Here is a 20,809-nt window from a genome sequence, read left to right on the forward strand (position 1 = left end):
TTACTCTTGATAATGGACTTTCAGCTGATAATCCCGGGTTAGTTAACCCAAGTTACCAAGTGATAAAGCATCCCTAAGAGCTTATTCATCCAAGTAGATCCCTCACACAGGAACACCACAGACACATATCTTAAGATCAAAATCATTGGTGCCTAGCCTTATTGCTTACTCTTTTTCTTTTGTTTTTCCACTTTCATTATTCTTTTCTCTTTCTCTTATTAGGATCTTGTCATATACTTAGTCTCATGAGTATATTCAAAGCAAAGTATTCAGGCCAGATAGTTGTCATCCCACCTTATGGTTGAACCAACTTAGCTAACTTATGATCATACCACAAACTCATGAATGTACTCCATAGTATGAACTCCACTCTGGTCTTTTGAAACATAAACATTCTCTCTTCATTTGATTCAAAAGGAACAAGCATACAAGTAAGTAAAGTAAGGATGCAGTGACATAAAGACTAGCACACAGAGACCTTCTTCAATACCAAAGACTTAAAAGACAGAATCGAAAAAGGTTTAAACATAACATGGAAGCAAGTTCTATTTTATACAAGATCTTCCTTATTTAAAACATAGAGAAAGGTGGAATAAAGAAGGAACTCCACCACCTTTTACTGTTGTGGATGTCCATGCTCTTTTCCTTGCTTGTCCTCCTTGTTTCCTCTTGCATTTCCTCGCATCCGTGCCAATCTTGCTTGCTTCCAATCCTCAAGTGCCTTCCTCACTGACTCATGACTCTCTTCCACCCTTTGTCTTTCCTCTCGTGCTAATTCATCCTTCATTTCTTCATACCTGGCTATTCCTGGATGCAATATTGGCAGCTGTCCCACTAAGTAGCCGAGCCTGGCTTGAGTGTTTATGTGATGTCCTGTTTCGCTCATGTAAACTCCTTCTGCGAATGCCCTTTGCTCGTCCAATAGTTCTGCCTGTTCTATTTGTCTTCGATGCATCTCATGTATGTGTGCCCCTTGATGTGCTTGGATGTTGATTAGCTGATAAACCACTATTTTATGGTTTATATTGTGTTTAATTGTGTGGTTTTGTCATGATCCTTTCCCACTTATTCATCAATTTAGCATGCATTTAGATTTCCTTCCTAAATTTAGTACATGTTTGAAAATTGCTTCCTAGAGACTTTGATTATTTACTTTTAATTCTCCTTTATTCCATTCGATGCCGTGATCTGTGTGTCAAGTGTTTCAGGACTTATAGGGCATGAACGAGATGGAGATTTTAGAGGAAGCTAGCAAAAATGGAAGGAACACAAGAATTTGAGGAGATAACCAGCGAGAAGTGACGCGGTCGCATAGCTCACGCGACCGCGCAAAGGAGCACAATTCGCAGTGACGCGGCCGCATGGCTTGCGCGGCCGCACGAATTGGAAAGCGCAAGCGACGCGGTAGCATGGACGACGCGAACGCGTGGAAAGGAAAAAGCGCAAGCGACGCATCCGCATGGACGACGCGATCACGTGACATGTGCGATCTGCATAATCTGCAGAATTCGATGGGGGCGATTTTGGACCTTATTTCGGCCCAGTTTTCGGCCCGGAACAGCAGACTAGAGTCAGAGAATATGCAGAAACAACACAGACATTCATTCAGTAGTTTTAGATCTAGTTTTTTCACTATCTTAGGTTTTTCTCTGTAGTTTTTAGAATTTTAAATTTTCAATTGGTCTTAGCATTGGAACATTGAGAAGAGTTATTTCTTCATCAAGACTTCCTCACTCTAGTTTTTTCTCTTAACTTGGTTTTATTCTTTCATGTTCTTTGTTATGTTCAATTTTGTCATTCAGATACTTTTATGATTAATTAATGCAAGGATTATTTCTCTTTAATTCAATTTCAATTCCAATAATCATGTCTTCTTTTAATTCCCTTTCATGTGCCATGGATTCTTTATTTACAATGCGTGAGTAGTTTCATTACTTGATAGGGAGTTGATTAAAAGGAATTCTTGAGTTGGAAGGATTGAAGGAGAAATTTATAGTTGGGTTAAATGTTGGATTGCTATCCTGTCACCAACGCCAATCCCTTTGAACTAAGTGGGTTGTAACTCGTGAATAGATCTGGCAGTCCAACTTGTTTGACTTTTCCTTACCTAGTAAAGGATAACCAAACAGAGTAACCGTTAATTATAAATCAATATCACTCCATCAATGATAGAGATTCTAACTAATGAATTTTCAGTCAAGGCTTTTATTTATATTATTTAAAATTCCTCAATTTAAATTCCAATTTACTTAGCTTAACTTCTTGGAACATCTGATTAATAAAATAGCACACTTTTCTGCAACTCGTTGGGAGACGACCTGGGACTTAAAACTCCCAGTAATTTTAATTTAAACTCTCTGTGACATATTTCTAAATTGATAGGCAGATTTTCGGTGAGTTAAGAACTATACTTGCAATGTAACCATTTTAATAAATTTTTAATTCACCAGCTTCTGCTTCCCATCAATTTTTGGCGCTGTTGCCGGTGAGTTGCAATAGAGTGCTAATTTCATTAATTAGAATTTATTTATTTGCATTTTACTTAATTTTGCTACTATGAGCTGCATGTTTCTTCCGTCAAATGACACGTTCACTTCCTGATCCGCGCTTGCTAATATTCGATCCTGAAATTGAAAGAACAATTTCACGAATAAGGCGAGAACAGCGTAGGTTAGCCCGCTCTGAGGGCAGATCTGAAAGTGAATTTGAGGAAGAAACCAGCCCCCGTTCTACTGATTCGGTTGTTTTACGTGCAGAAGATATGGCAGCTAGGAGAGTTACCATCCAGGAGGAAGGAGCCCCTGATTTTACAATGCAACCGTTCCAAGCGCATCATCCAGCGGTAGCTACAGATTTCGAAATAAAGACCGAACTGCTAAATTTGATGCCCAAGTTTCGTGGCCTACCTGCTCAAGAGCCTATCAAGCACTTGAGAGATTTCCAGGCAGCCTATTCTACTGTCAGGCGTGATGGCACTGATGAAACTTCAATTTTGCTGAAAGCTTTCCTGTTTTCTCTTGAGGGAAAGGCAAGGGAGTGGTACTACACTCAACCTCTAGCAAATGTATCCAACTGGGATACACTCAGAAAGGAGTTTCTGGAGAAATTCTTTCCATCTAAAGTCACTGATAAACTGAGGAAGGATATTTCCACAATTCTTCAGGATGACAATGAAACTCTCTTTGAATACTGGGAGCGCTTCAATAATCTTCTGGAAGCATGCCCCCACCACATGATTGACAAGATCGTGCTACTCAGCTATATCACACAGGGTATGAGGCCCCAAGATAAAATCACATTAGAAAGTTCCAGCAATGGGTCTATAAAGAACTACAAGACCACGGATGAGGCTTGGCAATTGATCAGTGATTTAGCTGAATCTACTAGGAACCATAGACAGAAGCAGGGCTGTTCAAAAGCTGTCGCAGAAGTATCCTCTAGCAGATTTTGAAGCAACCGTTTCAAGCGCATCATCCAGCGGTAGCTACGGATTTTGAAATAAAGACCGCACTGCTAAATTTGATGCCCAAGTTTCATGGCCTACCTGCTCAAGAGCCTATCAAGCACTTGAGAGATTTCCAGGCAGCTTGTTCTACTGTCAGGCGTGATGGCACTGATGAAACTTCAATTCTGCTGAAAGCTTTTCCGTTCTCTCTTGAGGGAAAAGCAAGAGAGTGGTACTACACTCAACCTCTAGCAAATGTATCCAACTAGGATACACTCAGAAAGGAGTTTCTGGAGAAATTCTTTCCATCTGAAGTTACTGATAAACTGAGGAAGGATATCTCTACAATTGTTCAGGATGACAATGAGACTCTCTTTGAATACTGGGAGCGCTTCAATAATCTTCTGGAAGCATGCCCCCACCACATGATTGACAAGATCGTGCTACTCAGCTATATCACACAAGGTATGAGGCCCCAAGATATGACCACATTGGAAAGTGCCAGCAATAGGTCTATGAAGAAGTACAAGACCACTGATGAAGCTTGGCAATTGATCAGTGATTTAGCTGAATCTACTCGGAACCACAGACAGAAGCAAGGCCGTTCAAAAGCCGTTGCAGAAGTATCTTCTGGCATAGAGACTGCTGTTCTAAATTGAAGCATCTGTGAGATGACCAACCTGCTGAAGCAAATGCAGTTGAATCAACAAGCTCAGCAAACTCAACCGCAGCAAAACCAACAACTAGTTCCACAAAGAATTTGCGGAATTTGTGCTGATTACAGCCATTACACTGATGAATGCCCGCAGCTCCAACAAGAAGACAACATGGTGGCATCCACTCACAACTTCTATGACCGCCCCAACCAAGGGTACAATCAAAGTGGAAATAATAACCATGGATGGCAGGACAATTCAAACCAGAATTGGAGAGACAACAATAATAGGGGAGGCAGAGATAACCAAGAAAATCAGAGGTGGAATAATAACAACAACAGGCAGCAAAATCAACCTTATCGAGCACCTCACCTGAGGCAAAACCAAGGACCACCGAACAATCAGCAGCAAACCTCTCAATTTACTCATTCTTCTGTATCTTCTAATGAAGATTTATTACAAGCTTTTGAGAAAAGACAACTGGCCATGGAAAATACCATCGTGAACAATATTAACACCAGTCTGAATGGTTTCACCTCTACTCTGCAAGCTCTTATGACACAACTTGGTTCAGCACAAAATTCCAGTAACCAACCTTCAAGCACCACTGGAGTCCCCTCTCAACCATTACCCAATCCAAAGGGAGGCATTAATGCCATCACCCTGAGGTTCGGAACCACACTGCAGGAGAGGAATCAGGAGGAACCAAGCTCACCAGAATACACCTCAGTTGAAGAGGTGGTAGAAATCGAAGATGTTGAAGAGGAAGAGGATATACAGGACATAGCTGAAGAAGAGATAGCTCAACCACAGGAAGAAGCACCAAAAGGCGCAGGCACCATAGAAAACACTACCCCCATTCTATTTCCACAACTTGCAAGGAAGCCCAGGAAGCAGCTGGAACCTGATTCTAAAATGGTAGAAATATTAAAAAAGGTTGAGGTAACTGTTCCCTTTTTCGATGTTATTCAGCAGGTACCTAAATATGCAAAGTTTCTAAAAGACTTATGTATCCATAAAGACAAAATTAATGAATTAGAAACTATTCCTTTAGGTAGTTCTATATCTGCTTTAATGGGAGGATTACCTGAAAAATGTAGTGATCCAGGTCCTTGCATAGTTAGTTGTACTATTGGTGGTGTAGTAATTTATGATTGCATGTGTGATTTAGGAGCATGTGTCAGTATAATGCCTTTGTCTATATATGATGTTTTAAGGCTCCCTCCCTTAAAAAGGTCGGTAGGTCGTTTTGTGTTAGCAGATAAAAGTATTATTACAGTGGCTGGAGTTGCTGAAGATGTTTTGGTGAACATTAAAGGGCTCACATTTCCCACTGATTTTTATATCTTGGAGATGCCCCATAATGATTCAGATAAGCCATCATCAATCCTACTTGGAAGACCATTCCTGAAGACATCAAAATTCAAATTAGATGCTTTTTCAGGAACATACTCCTTTGAAATAGATGGCCGCATAGTAATCTTCAATCTGAATGGAGTCATTGACAACCCCCTAGAAGATCGTTCTATCTTCCAGTGTGATGTCATAGACGAAAGTGTAGCTGAAGTTCAAAAAGAAGAGTTTGAAGGGAGGCACACTAGACAAGGTCCAAGTGTGGGGACCCTCTTGACTGACAATAAGGACACTTCGCCATTTTCACAAACCCTAGATAATCCAGAGCCTGCCCATGATCAAAAGTTAGAATTGAAACCTCTCCCTCCACATCTCAAATATGCTTACCTTGAGGATGAGCAGAAGCTTCCGGTTATTATTGCAAGAGAACTGACTTCTCAACAAGAAGAGCAGTTACTTGATGTGCTGAGGAAGCATAAGAAAGCAATTGGGTGGAGTTTGGTAGACATAGTGGGAATCGACCCTCAAGTATGCGAGTACAGAATATTTTTGGAAGAAGGAGCAAGACCTGTCCGTCAACCCCAAAGGAGATTGAACCCCACCATCTTGGAAGTTGTCAAAAAGGAAGTGACCAGACTATTGGAGGCCGGTATCATATATCCCATTTCAGACAGTGAATGGGTAAGCCCAGTACAAGTGGTGCCCAAGAAGTCCGGAGTCACTACCGTGAAGAATGAGCATGGTAAGCTCATAGCAACTAGAGTTCAGAATGCTTAGAGAGTCTGCATTGATTACAGGCGTCTCAACCAAGCTACCCGTAAGGATCACTACCTACTTCCATTCATTGATCAAATGCTGGATTGCCTGTCAGGTAAATCACATTATTGCTTTCTAGATGGTTACACAGGTTATTTCCAGATTCATATAGCTCCTGAGGATCAGGAAAAGACTACTTTTACATGTCCTTTTGGGACTTATGCTTATAAGAGAATGCCCTTTGGCGTGTGCAATGCACCAGCCACCTTCCAAAGGTGCATGATGAGTCTTTTCTCTGATCTTATTGAGGACTGTATGGAAGTTTTTATGGACGATTTTAGTGTTTATGGTGATTCTTTCAACCTTTGCTTAGAGGGATTATCTAGAGTATTAGATAGATGTGTTAATACAAACCTTGTATTGAATTTCAAAAAATATCACTTTATGGTAAAGCAAGGAATTGTATTAGGACATGTGGTGTCTAATAATGGCATTTCTGTAGACCCAGCAAAGGTGAATGTTATTTCTAGTTTACCTTACCCTTCTTCTGTGAGGGAAGTCCATTCGTTCCTTGGCCATGCAGGTTTCTACAGGAGATTTATTAAAGACTTTAGTAAGGTGGCACTTCCCTTATCCAGATTATAGCAGAAGGACATTGAGTTCGAGTTCAGTGAAGATTGCAAACAAGCATTTGATAGGCCGAAGATTGCTCTAACTCAAGCCCCAATTGTGAGAGGACCCGACTGGAGCCAGCCGTTTGAAATCATGTGCGATGCTTCCAACCATACAGTAGGAGCAGCGCTGGCTCAGCGTGAAGGTAAGGACCCTTTTGTTATTGCCTATGCGTCTAAGACTTTAGACACTGCCCAGTCCAATTATACTACTACTGAGAAAGAGCTACTTACTATTGTTTTCGCTCTGGATAAATTCCGAGCTTATTTACTTGGTACTAGAGTAGTAGTGTATTTGGACCATGCAGCTCTAAAGTATTTCTTAGCTAAAAAGGAATCCAAACCAAGACTTATACGTTGGATACTGCTGTTACAAGAATTTGATTTAGAAATAAAGGATAGGAGTGGTAATCAAAATTTAGTAGCAGACTACTTGAGTCACCTTGAACATATTAAGGATGATTCTACTCCTATAGATGATAATTTTCCTTTTGACAACCTGCAAGCAGTATCTGAGGTAGTCCCTTGGTACGCACCTGTTGCTAATTATTTAGTTAGCCGCACATTTCCTCCACATTTCTCTAAACATCAAAGAGACAAGTTGAAAAGCGAGTCTAAATAGTATATATGGGATGACCCATATTTATGGAGATGTGGCGCTGACCAGATAATTAGACAATGTGTACCTCAATCAGAATTCCAGTCCATTTTAGAGGCCTGTCACTCATCTGAGAGTGGAGGACACTTTGGCCCTCAAAGAACAGCTAGAAAGATCTTAGACTGCGGATTCTGGTGGCCTGCTCTTTTTAGAGATGCTGCTGAGTTTTGTAAATCTTGTCACCCATGCCAGAAATTTGGTAACATATCCAAGAGGGATGAGATGCCTCAACAATATATACTTTTCTGTGAAATTTTTGATGTCTGGGGCATTGACTTCATGGGTCCATTTCCAAATTCTAGTGGATATTTTTATATATTGTTAGCTGTGGATTATGTTTCCAAATGGGTGGAAGCAATTCCTACCCGCACTGATGATGCTAACACTGTTGTATCCTTTGTGAGAAACCATATTATATGCTGCTTTGGATCACCACGAGCGATCGTGAGCGATCAAGGCACCCATTTTTGTAACAGGAGACTAACAGGATTGATGAAGAAGCTTGGGATAATCCATAAAGTTGCAACAGCTTACCATCCCCAAACTAATGGGCAAGCCGAGGTGTCAAACAGAGAAATTAAGCGTATCCTGCAGAAGATAGTAAAGCCTCATAGAAAAGACTGGAGCACTAGACTAAAAGATGCACTGTGGGCATATAGAACAGCATACAAGACACCCATTGGGATGAGTCCCTTTCGCTTAGTTTATGGAAAAGCTTGCCATCTTCCAGTTGAAATCGAACACAGAGCCTTCTGGGCAGTTAAAGAGTGTAACATGGAAATTGAGAAAGCCGGAACTGAAAGAAAGTTGCAACTACAGGAACTGGAGAACCTTCGCCTAGAAGCTTATGAGAACTCCAGAATATACAAGGAAAAGATGAAAGCTGTGCATGATCAAAACATCAAGAAGAGAGAGTTCCAACCTGGAGATTTTGTTATCCTTTACAAATCTCGACTGAGGCTCATGCCCGGTAAGTTGAGATCAAAATGGGAAGGTCCATACAGAATAGAGAAGGCTGAACCGTACGAAGTTTATCACCTAAGCCATCCTTCAAGTTCTAAACTTATTAAGGTTAATGGACACCGCCTAAAGCTGTACCATGGTGAGAAGGTGCAGAGAAATAAGGAGCTTGAGATCTTCCACTTGGAAGATCCCCACATAGCAGCAGATTGAGCTAGTGGAGCGTCCAACTTACGGACGTAAAAGCAAAGTGCTTGGTGGGAGACAACCCACCGCGGTATGATTGTTCTTTTCTTCACTTTTAGTTTTTCTTCTTTAATAACTCTTCTCTTTATTAGTGCTTCCGTGCTCTTTCAATTACATGTCTTTATCTTTCCTTAGAAAAAAAAAAATATATATATATATATATATATTTTCGCCGCGCGACGCGATCGCACCAGCGACGCGTCCGCGTGGCAGGAGGAGTAAAGAAAAATAAAAATGAACAGAAAGTTACGCAGGAGGAGCACTGGAGTCATGCCAATGGCACAAATTACTCCACGTGACCGCGTCGCATGGAAATCATGGCCTCCCACGCGACCGCGTGCCTCACGCGGCCGCGTGCCCTGCATTTTCGACGTAAAAGGGTGCACAATGCTATATTGTGCGAGAGTGGTGCTGGATTGGTGCTGGAAGCACAATCCTTGTCACGCGACCGCGTCAATTATTTTCTGCCGCGCACTCACGCGATTGCATGACCCACGCGATCGCGTTACCCAATTTTGGCAATTGAAATGAATCGAACAGAGAGTTGTGCTGGAGCGAGGCTGCACTCGCGCCAGTAGTGCAACATAGGTCATGCGACCGCGAGACCGATGCGATCGCGTCCCCTTCCCTGACGTGCCCCCATGCGAACCCATGCCCCAGGCGGCCGCGTCGCATGTGCCGCACAGCTAATCCTCAATTGCCAAATTATCTTATCTTTCTTTCCTCCAAATCCTAATTTTTCTTTTCCCTCCTTCTTCCTTCTTTCTTCTTTCCCCCTTCTCCTTTCTATCTCACTCTCTCTCTCTCTCCTCCATTAAGAAGGTTTTACCTTCTTCTTCCTTCTTCTCTTTTCTATCATTCTTATTATATTATGTATATATTATTATTTTCTTTTTCTTTTTTTTTCTTTTCAAACTTTTATTTTCTTTATTCTTCTTTTCCCTTTTTACATGGTGTTAGAAATTTTTTGAGTCATTATCCCTCACTATATGCTTGTGACTTGTTACAATTTATTTGACAATTATTATTATTATTTTAGGGGATTGCTTGCATGTTCAATTTCATACTTTTTACATCTTGTTTAACATGCATGCTATGTGTTTGTGAAAAAGTCCATGTGGCATTATGCACTTCTCTATGTTCCTATACTATTCAATGCTTGCTTTTCACAACTTTCCCCTATTATTTTATTAATTGAATTCAATTGTCAATACAAACGTGATGGTTTGTTACAAAGTAATGCTTGGTCTATGCTACTCATGCCCTTTGCTAGCATGCCAATAAACACCTTGCATTCACTTGTCTTTTTATGCACTAGCTATTTCCCATTGATGGCTTTTCATATGTACTCGAGAGCATGTGTTAATGTCATCTACATTTTACTGTGCATCATTCACCCTCTTTTCCGTTTCCTTCCTTGCTGTATCTCTCTTTGCATTTAATTTTCTTTCTCTTCCCTTCTTTCAGGATGGCCACCAAGAAAGGAAAGGAGAAAGCAACTTCCAGACCACCAGCAAGAAGAGGAACTAAAAGAGCATTAGTGGTAGAGCCCTCTTCAACCGCAGTCAAGCCCTCAACAAAACGAGTCAAGAGGATAATAAAGGTTGACGAAAAGGAGAAAGCCTTTCCAGCAAAGGACGCTGCGCGATTTTCCAATCGCTACTGTGAGCAGATGTTCTCCATCCTGGCAGAAAGGAACTATAACAATGAATACCTTCTTACCCTCCCGTCCAATATTGCCACCTTTGTTGAGCCGCAAATTGAGCGAAGACAATGGGGTTTCCTACGGAAACAACCAAGGCAGGTCAATCTTTCTTGGGTAGTTGAGTTCTACTCCAACTTCTACATGCCAACCCTGCAGTCTGTTTATGTCCGGCAGAAGTAAGTCCCCATCACAGAAGAAGCCATTCAGCAAGTTCTGAGTCTTCCCCCTATTCCTGCAGGAATGGACGCTTTTCAAGAAGCCACCCTTCAGCACCAGAGATACCAATTTGACTGGGACTCCATTCTCGGAGTCATCACTTTACCTGGCAGCCGTTGGATCTACGGATACCACCGTTCCCGCCCTAAGGGAATCTTGGCTTCTGCACTTACCTTGGAGGCTCGCGTATGGCCACAGATCATGTCCCATTACGTCTTTCCGAGCACTCATGAGTCCTCCTTCACTGCAGACATGGCTGTTCTACTATGGTGCATCCTTACAGACCAACCTCTGAATCTTTCAAGATACATCCGGAATGCTATGGAGCACGTACAAATCACGGGCAACTTACCTTTTCCCGCCTTGGTCTCAGATCTTTTCTCAGCAGCCGGAGTCTCCTACAGAGCTGGGGACACCAAAGCCATGCTTCCACGGGATGCTCAATATGTCCCTCACGGGAAATACCTCAGACTTTCAGCAGCCACTACAAGCCAGCCTACTGAGCCAGTTGAAGATATTCCTTCTTCAAAACCACAAGCATCTACAACCGAGAAATTGCTCCAGCAGATACTTGAAAAATTGGATCGGCATGAACTGAAAGCTAAGATGAGAAAGTGCCGTAACGAGCGCCGATTCAAACACCTCAAGGAGCTACTCAAGGGACGCTTCAGAGACTCAGACACCCCGGACTCCACTTCTTTTACCAGCACTGGGAGCCATGATGATCCCGACTGTGGAGATACTGCCACCAGCCCACCCCTGTTCCTGACAGATGGCACCGAGGACGGTGCAAAGCCTTAAGTGTGGGGAGGTCGGTCAGTACCTGACTTCCGGAGGTAAATTCTCTTCTCTGGCACCAATAATTAGGATATTTTAGTTAGATTTTTCTTTCTTTTATAGAATAGAATAAATTGCATAGGTTAGAATAGTTGCATGCATGTTTTACTTGATTGAAAAGACAATAAGTTTCTTTTAAAAATCTATCTTTGGAATAAAATTTCACTAATTTTTCAAAATTTTTATGATAAATCTGCTTGAGTTGTATTTGGAACATGATGTTTGAGCTAAAGAACACACAACCTGTGAAAGATTTGAGCCTTTATGTATGTTTACACTATTTAACCATAATCATTTTATTCTTGTGTGTTTACTTCTCTATGATTGTAATCTATATTTTGTTTTATCTTATATGTCCAATATTTATTATATTTACATGCTTGCACATGATTGACGCCATTATTTGTTTAAACTCACTTATCCAAATCAAGCCTACCCTTTTCAATTACCCTTGTTAACCACTTTGAGCCTTTAAAACCGCATTTGTTCTATATTTTACCACATTACTAACCTTAAGCTGAAAAAAAAACAATTGCATATCCCAAATTGAATCTTTGGTTAGCTTAAGATAGATTTATGTGTACTAGTTAAGTATGGGAAATTGTGGAAACAAAAATTGTTAAGGGGATGTGTCATGAAAATTTAAAGGGAATTTGGATACCTATTCATGTGAAACTATAAGAATAAAAAATCTATGTGCGTTGATAAGCTTTATTTATTCAAAAAAAACAATAAATAAGGGAACAAAATTACCCCAATGTTAAATTCAGAATTCAAAGATCAATGCACATATGATAGAATTAAAATACAAAGTTGAAACATGAGTATGGGTTGAAAAAGGGAATTATGGGTAGCTAAGCATGAATTTAAAAGTATATAGAATATATGTATATTAGGTGAGAGCTTAGGTTAATTAAAGATTCAATTTATAAAGCTCACTTAGCCATATGTATATCCTTACCTGCACCTTGGCCCCATTACAACCCTGAAAAGACCTCATGATGTTTGCATTGGTATATTAACTGTTGTTGATTGGTTAAGAAAAAAACAAAAGTTAGAAAACATGACTAGAAAAGAATTGAGTGATTACCCTATACACTAGAGATTAGAGCGTACATACATTATCGTTGAGGGTTCAATGCTTGAATTTTCATGTTTCCTGCTTTCATAAGCTATCTTCTTGCACTTTTATTGGTTTTATTGTATAATGATAGAATTAGTGGAATTTGATTTGTAACTGTTTTGAAAGGCTTATTTACTTTTGATCAAGTGGACAATAATCATATAGTTGCATTTATTTATATACGTAGGATTGCATTGCATTTCATGAGTTTCTGCATGTTCATACTTATTTCCTTGTCTCCTTCAATTTAGCATGAGGACATGCTAATGTTTAAGTGTGGGGAGGTTGATAACCACTATTTTATGGTTTATATTGTGTTTAATTGTGTGGTTTTGTCATGATCCTTGCCCACTTATTCATCAATTTAGCATGCATTTAGATTTCCTTCCTAAATTTAGTACATGTTTGAAAATTGCTTCCTAGAGACTTTAATTATTTACTTTTAATTCTCCTTTATTCCATTCGATGCCGTGATCTGTGTGTCAAGTGTTTCAGGCCTTATAGGGCATGAACGAGATGGAGATTGGAGAGGAAGCTAGCAAAAATGGAAGGAACACAAGAATTTGAGGAGATAACCAGCGAGAAGTGACGCGGTCGCATGGCTCACGCGACCGCGCAAAGGAGCACAATTCGCAGTGACGCGACCGCATGGCTTGCGCGGATTGGAAAGCGCAAGCGACGCGGTAGCATGGACGACGCGAACGCGTGGAAAGGAAAAAGCGCAAGCGACGCGTCCGCATGGACGACGCGATCGCGTGACATGTGCGATCTGTATAATCTGCAGAATTTGATGGGGGCGATTTTGGACCTTATTTCGGCCCAGTTTTTGGCCCGGAACAGCAGACTAGAGTCAGAGAATATGCAGAAACAACACAGACATTCATTCAGTAGTTTTAGATCTAGTTTTTTCACTCTCTTAGGTTTTTCTCGGTAGTTTTTAGAATTTTAAATTTTCAATTGGTCTTAGCATTGGAACATTGAGAAGAGTTATTTCCTCATTAAGACTTCATCACTCTAGTTTGTTCTCTTAACTTGGTTTTATTCTTCCATGTTCTTTGTTATGTTCAATTTTGTCATTCAGATACTTTTATGATTAATTAATGCAAGGATTATTTCTCTTTAATTCAATTTCAATTCCAATAATCATGTCTTCTTTTAATTCCCTTTCATGTGCCATGGATTCTTTATTTACAATGCGTGAGTAGTTTCATTACTTGATAGGGAGTTGATTAAAAGGAATTCTTGAGTTGGAAGGATTGAAGGAGAAATTTATAGTTGGGTTAAATGTTGGATTGCTATCCTGTCACCAACGCCAATCCCTTTGAACTAAGTGGGTTGTAACTCGTGAATAGATCTGGCAGTCCAACTTGTTTGACTTTCCCTTACCTAGTAAAGGATAACCAAACAGAGTAACCGTTAATTATAAATCAATCTTAAAAATCACTCCATCAATGATAGAGATTCTAACTAATCAATTCCCAGTCAAGGCTTTTATTTATATTATTTAAAATTTCTCAATTTAAATTCCAATTTACTTAGCTCAACTTCTTGGAACATCTGATTAATAAAACAGCACACTTTTCTGCAACTCGTTGGGAGATGACCTGGGACTTAAAACTCCCAGTAATTTTAATTTAAACTCTCTGTGACATATTTCTAAATTGATAGGCAGATTTTCGGTGAGTTAAGAACTATACTTGCAACGTAACCATTTTAATAAATTTTTAATTCACCAGCTTCTGCTTCCCATCATTATCCTCTAGATGGATTCTTGTTGCTCGTTTTGCCTTTGTTCCATCCTATTGAATGTTTCTCCCCATTGTTGTCCTTGACTTAGTTGCTGTTCCATGATTTGCCTTTGCCACTCACCTTGCTGAGTCATCCATCTTGAGAGTGCTTCCTCTTGCTGCCCCATCATCTGTAGTTGAAGCTCTTTCTGTGTTCCTTGGCTTTCCAAATATTGTCTAGACAAGCCATCAATGGCTTCCTGCAATTGGTGCATGTCCAAGGTCTGTTGTGCTTGACCCTCTAAGACTTGTCCTTCCACTACTTGAGGGGCTGTCCTCTTCCTTTGCTTCCGCTGAGGCAAAGGGGATGCTGCAGCATTCATCCTTCGTACAGTTATTGGGATGCCTTCCTTTATCCACACGGGGTTCTCATCTTCAAAAACCACCCCAGCTTTCTTGCATATTCGGTAAATAGTGCTGGGGTAACCTAACGTTCCTCTTGAGTCGCTTTTCTCTGCCATTTTTCTAATACCTTCAGCTATGAGTTCATGAACCTTGATTTCTCCTCCCTTCAGTATACAGTGCACCATTGTGGCTCTCTTGACATTCACCTCCGAGTTATTTGCAGCTGGGAGAATAGACCTTCTCACTAGCTCAAATCACCCCTTGGCTTCAGGAGTGAGATCTGTTCTCTTGATGAACTTTGGTTTATTTCTCGCACCCCTTTCCCAGTCAGCTCCTGGTACACAAATATCTTGCAGAATCTGGTCATAATTGGGGTTGTCCAATCTTGAGTGATAGCTTTCTTCTTCAAACTGTATAGACCGTAGCTTCAATGCCCTCATGACACTCATGGGATCAAAGTCCACCATCTTTCCTCTCACAAAGCTTGTATAGGACTCATCCTTCTTATCATATCGAACCGCATTTGCATAAAATTATCTTATGAGGTTTGCATTCACCTTAATGACCGGGTCAGTGAGGAGCTCCCATCTTCTCCTTTCTATCTTCTCTGTGATTTCGGGGCACTCAGTCTTTTTAACTTGAAATCCCAGCTCATAAATGATTTCCTTATCAACCATCCACCTGTATTGCAATGCATGATGCAAGCTTCTAAATCTCTTTTCATCATATGGGTGTTCTTCCATGGGTTCCTTTCCCTTCCTTCTTTCAGAGCCCGAAGACGCCATGAATGATAGTTAATATGTAAAGGTGGCAAAGTTGTGGAGATTTTTGGTTGTTTAGGGTTTTATTGCAATGAAGAGAGTGAGGTGGAAAAAGGTTTTTAATGAGGTAGGGAGTGTCTTGTACCGAAATGGAGAGTGGTGAAGAGTGGGTAATGACAATAAAGGTGGGTACGGAACAAGGGTCGTTTATATAGAGAAGTTGTGAGAGAATGGAGGGTGTGGATTGATGGGGTGGTTACTTGATGGACGGTTGGGGTGATGCATGGATAAAAGACAAGGATCATCACTTTATGAATGAGATTGCTCGGTCTTTTATAAAGATCTCATTGTGATGTCTCGTTCCCTCTTTTCTTTTATTTCACTTTATTGAATGAATTCAACCAATAGAGGAGTGGGATACTCAAAAAGTAGTGGCAGAAATCGAAACAATCGTAGGGGGCGTAGTCGTTGTTCTTAGTTCTCTGTAAGTTGATTGCTTCCTGGAATTCGTGATCCTGGCTCAGACGAGAGAAAGCTAAGGATATACTTCTCAAATGCAAGTAGAAGTCGAACAAGATACCTCTAGCAGTATTAATCACTCGTTCATCTGCTGAACCCCTTGGTCTTCCCTCTGTCCCACACATCTATCCAGCTTCGCTCGCTTGGCTCGGTATCCTCCCGGAAGAATACACACTCTCCTTTGTTCGAGCTTTGCTGGTCCTATTTTTCCAATGTTGCATGGCAACATTTTCCAATGCATTCCCTTTTCGGAACAAGTGTGTAGTCCCTCCTTTTGTGGTGTCCAAACCTTCTTTGTTTAACTGTCCAATCACTCCCCTTTTCCTTTTTCCTATAAAGATTTAAAATAAGGAAATTAATATCATAAAAATCAACTCTACGGCTAGAATAATAAAGAGAAGAAAAAGAGTTTGTATATTTATGAATTTCAACTAGCCAACTATTTGTGTATCCTTATAGGCAGATTGATGGCACCTTGGGGTGACACCAAACTTAGTTTGGAGCACTGTGATGAAAAGTTTTGTTCAAAGCTCCAAGAGTTCTTCTTTGAACACCAAACTTATTCTTTACTATATACTGCATGATAAAGATTTCACCAAGTGTTTGTCAAGTTTGGGTTGAAATTCATAAACATTGATTTATTCACTATTTTAAAAACATATAAAACATGGGTTGCCTCCCATGAAGCGCTTCTTTAGCGTCACTAGCTTGACGTTTTTCCCTCATCAGGGTGGTTGGTAGTGCTTAAAGTCCTCCCCTCTTGCTGTGGACTTATATCCATTGGTTGGATCAATGATCTCCACATGTTCCAGGGAAAGAACTCTGTTGATAGTGAAAACCTTAGGTAACTGAGATGGTACAGTGGGAGATTAGGGGGAATATCTGGGAAGTAAGCTGAGACAACTCTATCCCCTGGAGAGAAGTCTTCCGTAGGGATCTTCTTGTTCTTCCACCTCCTTGGTACCTTCTTCTTTGTTTCTTTTGAGGTTGCCTTCCCCTTTGTGACCTCTTTTTCTAAAGGAGTTGTGTTGCTGTCTTCACCTGCCTCTAGAGGTTTAGGTTCCTCCAACTTTTCCTTGAGCTGTGGCAATTGTTGTTTTCCTTGTTTATCAATTAAGGGGATCTCAGAATGAACTGGCTGTGCTTCAGTGCTTGTCTCCTCTTTCAGTGTCTCATTATCATTTGTGCTTAGTTCCTTGTCCTCTTGATCTGTTTCTTGTGAGAGTTTGAAAACATTGAAGCTGAGTCGTTCATCATGGATTCTCAATATTAGCTCCCCTTTCTCTACATCGATAAGTGCTCTGGCCGTAGCTAGGAATGGTCTTCCCAATATGATTGGGTGAGTGTGACTCTCTTCCATGTCCAGGATGACAAAGTCTGTTGGGAGAAAGTATTTCCCAACCTTTAGCAACACATTTTCCACCACTCCTATTGCTTGCTTTTGAGTTTTGTCAGCCAGTCTGATGATTACATCTGTTGGCATTATCTCATTGATCTGCAACCTCTTCATCAGGGATAAGGGCAGTAAGTTGATGCTGGCCCCCAAATCACATAGTGCTCTATCGAACATAGTTTCACCTATGGCACAAGGGATGTGAAAACTCCCTGGGTCTCTTCTTTTTGTAGGCAACTCAGGTTGAATAAGGTCACTACATTCCTTGTTCATCACTATAGTCTGGCCTCCTTTGAGTGAGCTTTTCCTGGGAAGAAGTCCCTTCATATACTTGATGAATACAAGCATTCGTTGAATTTCCTTGATGAATGGTATGTTTATATGCAGAGATGCAAATAAGTCTAGGAACCTTGAGTATATTCTCTTTCCCACAGCACCATTGAGCAGTTGAGGGAAAGGTGCATAGAGCTTCAGTAGCTCTTGTTGTGAGATTTCTGGTTCTTGGTGATCTCTATCCTCCTCCTTTGTTGAGTTATCATCAGGTTGTTCGAAAGGTTTGCCATGCTTGTATTCAGTCTCTTGATCACTTGTAGTGACCATTTTGCAATCTTCCCATCTTAGTTTCTTTGCTTCTCCTTTGGGGTTTTTCTCTGTGTCACTTGGGAAGCTATTCGGTTTGGGAATCTTCTCAGCTAAACATCCCACCTGGAATTCCAGCTTTCTAATGGTCTCTCCCTGGTTCTTAATATTGGCTCGCACCTCCTCTTTGAACACCTTATTTTCTTGAATCTCTTGACATATTCCTTCAAGTAAGGTTTCAATCTTAGAGAGCTTGTCATCAATTGATGGGTGATTCGGAGCAGATGTGCTGTTTTGGTTTTGCTAAGCGTATGGAGAAGTGTTGTTGTGGGGGTGTTGAGATGTCCTCTGTGTGAATTGTTGGTGAGCTGCATTGTTGTTGGAGTTGTAACGTCTCTGGTCTTGGTTTTGATCTTGCTGACTTCCCCACCCAAAGTTTGGGTGGTTTTTCCATCCAGGGTTGTAGGTCTTGGAGTATAGATCATAGTTTTGCCTTGGTGAATTCCCAATGTAGTTGGCTTACTCCTGACTACCCTCTACTTCTTTATTCACTCCTTCTTGGGTTGTTGATGAAGTGGAGATTGCTGCTACTTGGTTCCTCTCCATCTTCTTGGTGAGGTCAGCCAGCTGCTGGGTAATGAGCTTGTTTTGGGCCAACAGAGCATCTACATTGTTTAGCTCCATTACTCCTCTTGTGTTCCCTCTTTCGGAAGCATAGAAGTAGTCATTCTCTGCTACTGTTTCAATAACATCTATGGCTTCCTCAATAGTTTTCTTCTTGTTCAAAGATCCTCCGGATGAATGGTCTACGGCCTTCTTTGACTCATAAGAAAGCCTTTTCATAGAAAATGTGCAGCTGCACCCATTCGTTGAACATATCTGGTGGGCACCTCCTTGTTAGGTCTTTAAACCTCTCCCATGCTTCATATAGAGTCTCACCATCTTGTTGCCTGAAAGTTTGGACCTCAGCTCTCAGCCTATTGATTCATTGAGGAGGGTAAAATCTTGCTAAGAATTTATTCACCACGTCTTCCCAAGTTGTCAAGCTTTCCCTTGGGAAAGATTCTAGCCACTTGGCTGCCTTGTCCTTAAGTGAGAATGGAAACAAGAGCAGTCTATAGGTGTCAGGATGAACACCATTAGACTTCACTGTGTCATATATCCTCAGGAAGGTGGTTAGATGTTGATTGGGGTCTTCTTGGACACCTCCTCCAAACGAACAGTTGTTCTGAACAAGGGTGATGAGCTGTGGTTTAAGTTCAAAGTTGTTGGCATGGATTGTTGGCTTTTGGATGCTACTTCCACAATTTCCTGGGTTTGGATTGATGTAAGAGCCCAAAACTCTTCTATCCTCCCCAGCATGATTTGTTCTACCTCCTCCCCCATGGTTGTGATCCTCTTCTTCATGATGGTTTTCCATGTTGTGTTCCATGTTTGGTTCAAAGAATTCCTCCTCTTCCTCAGCACCAACCACTTTCTTTCCTCTTGCCTCCCTCCTTAATCTAAGGAAGGTCCTCTCAGGTTCAGAATCGAAGGAAGTTGAAGCCCCGCTTCTTCTCCCTGTCATACAACCATCAAGTGTAAGCAAGAAAAGATATGTGCAGAAAGTATTTTTGTCAGAATTACTGTTAGTTGTGGGTGATGCAATATATCAAACAGTTAGTGGGTTAGCAAACAGAATTGAAAATAACAAAGAAAAACAAAGAGTAGAGGGGGAAGGGAAGAAGTTTAACTAAAACAGAAAGTAAATCACTCAAACAGAAAATGAAATTCACAAAATAAAAATGCTCAATCTAGTGATCTTTCAATTTAATCATTGTTGATGCACAATCAATCTCCGGCAACGGAGCCATAAACTTGATGCGGGTGGAAACTGTCTCTCAACAAATTTCCTTCGGCAAGTGTACCGAATTTGTCGTCAAGTAAAAACTCACAATAGAGTGAGGCCGAATCCCACAGGGATTGATTGATCAAGCAACTTTAATTAGAAGAATGTTCTAGTTGAGCGAATCCAGAATTTGGGTTGAGAGTTGCAGAAAATAAAATGGTGGGAATGTAAATAACAGAAAAGTAAATGCTAGAATTAAAGGATTGGAAGTAAATGACTGAAAGTAAATTGCAGAATTGTAAATAGGAATGGGGGATTTGCTCATAAAAGTAAATAGCAGAAATTAAAGAGAATGGATAAGATCAGAGATGGGGAGTTCATTGGGCTTAGGAGATGTTGCAATTCTCCGGATCAAGTTCATTTTCATCTCTTCCTCAATCAATGCACTCATTGATCTCCTTGGCAATCTTAATTGATTGAATTACATATTCAATCTCTCAAATCTTGATCAATAGCCAATTCCTTGGTCAATTGCTCATGAGAAGAGATGAAGTATGGTCACTGATTATACCACATGCATTTCCCAAATCAAGTATTGAGATGGTTATAGTCACATACCCATCCAAACCCAATTTGGTCCAGCATGAGAAAGCATTTCTAGCTTGATCTCTTTATTCCTCTTTCAAGGTTCAGAAGAGACCCAAGTTTGAATAGCTTCTTTTCCAAGATAACTACCCAATTGGATGAAGATCGAAAGCTTTCAAGTAAAATCAAGAGAAAAGATAGAAGAAGAATAATGAAAATTAGTATTGATCCATCAAACTACAACAGAGCTCCCTAACCCAATGAAAGGGGTTTAGTTGTTCATAGCTCTAGAAAATGAAAACAAAGATGGAGAATACATCATAAAACTAGAAAATGCAGAGAAGGTAAAATACAGAGAGTAGTTCTCTTTTCCCCCAACTTCCAGC

At 40.6% G+C, this 20,809-nt stretch overlaps 3 non-coding genes across 3 annotated transcripts; 1 reads left to right on the plus strand and 2 right to left on the minus strand.

Annotated features, from left to right (window-relative positions):
• Positions 1 to 3,130: 3,130 nt before the first annotated feature.
• LOC148545936 (small nucleolar RNA R71) lies at positions 3,131 to 3,238 on the minus strand. Its single transcript, XR_015901212.1, has one exon. It is a non-coding gene; the product is annotated as a small nucleolar RNA R71 (small nucleolar RNA).
• A 530-nt stretch (positions 3,239 to 3,768) lies between these two features.
• Positions 3,769 to 3,876, minus strand: LOC148545937 (small nucleolar RNA R71). The gene has a single exon (XR_015901202.1). It is a non-coding gene; the product is annotated as a small nucleolar RNA R71 (small nucleolar RNA).
• A 15,006-nt stretch (positions 3,877 to 18,882) lies between these two features.
• On the plus strand, positions 18,883 to 18,989 carry LOC148545938 (small nucleolar RNA R71). The gene has a single exon (XR_015901420.1). It is a non-coding gene; the product is annotated as a small nucleolar RNA R71 (small nucleolar RNA).
• The last annotated feature ends 1,820 nt before the right edge of the window (positions 18,990 to 20,809 follow it).

This window comes from Arachis ipaensis, chromosome B9, assembly GCF_059453495.1.
Source record: "Arachis ipaensis isolate K30076 ecotype BB chromosome B9, ASM5945349v1, whole genome shotgun sequence".
Classification (NCBI taxonomy): domain Eukaryota; kingdom Viridiplantae; phylum Streptophyta; class Magnoliopsida; order Fabales; family Fabaceae; genus Arachis; species Arachis ipaensis.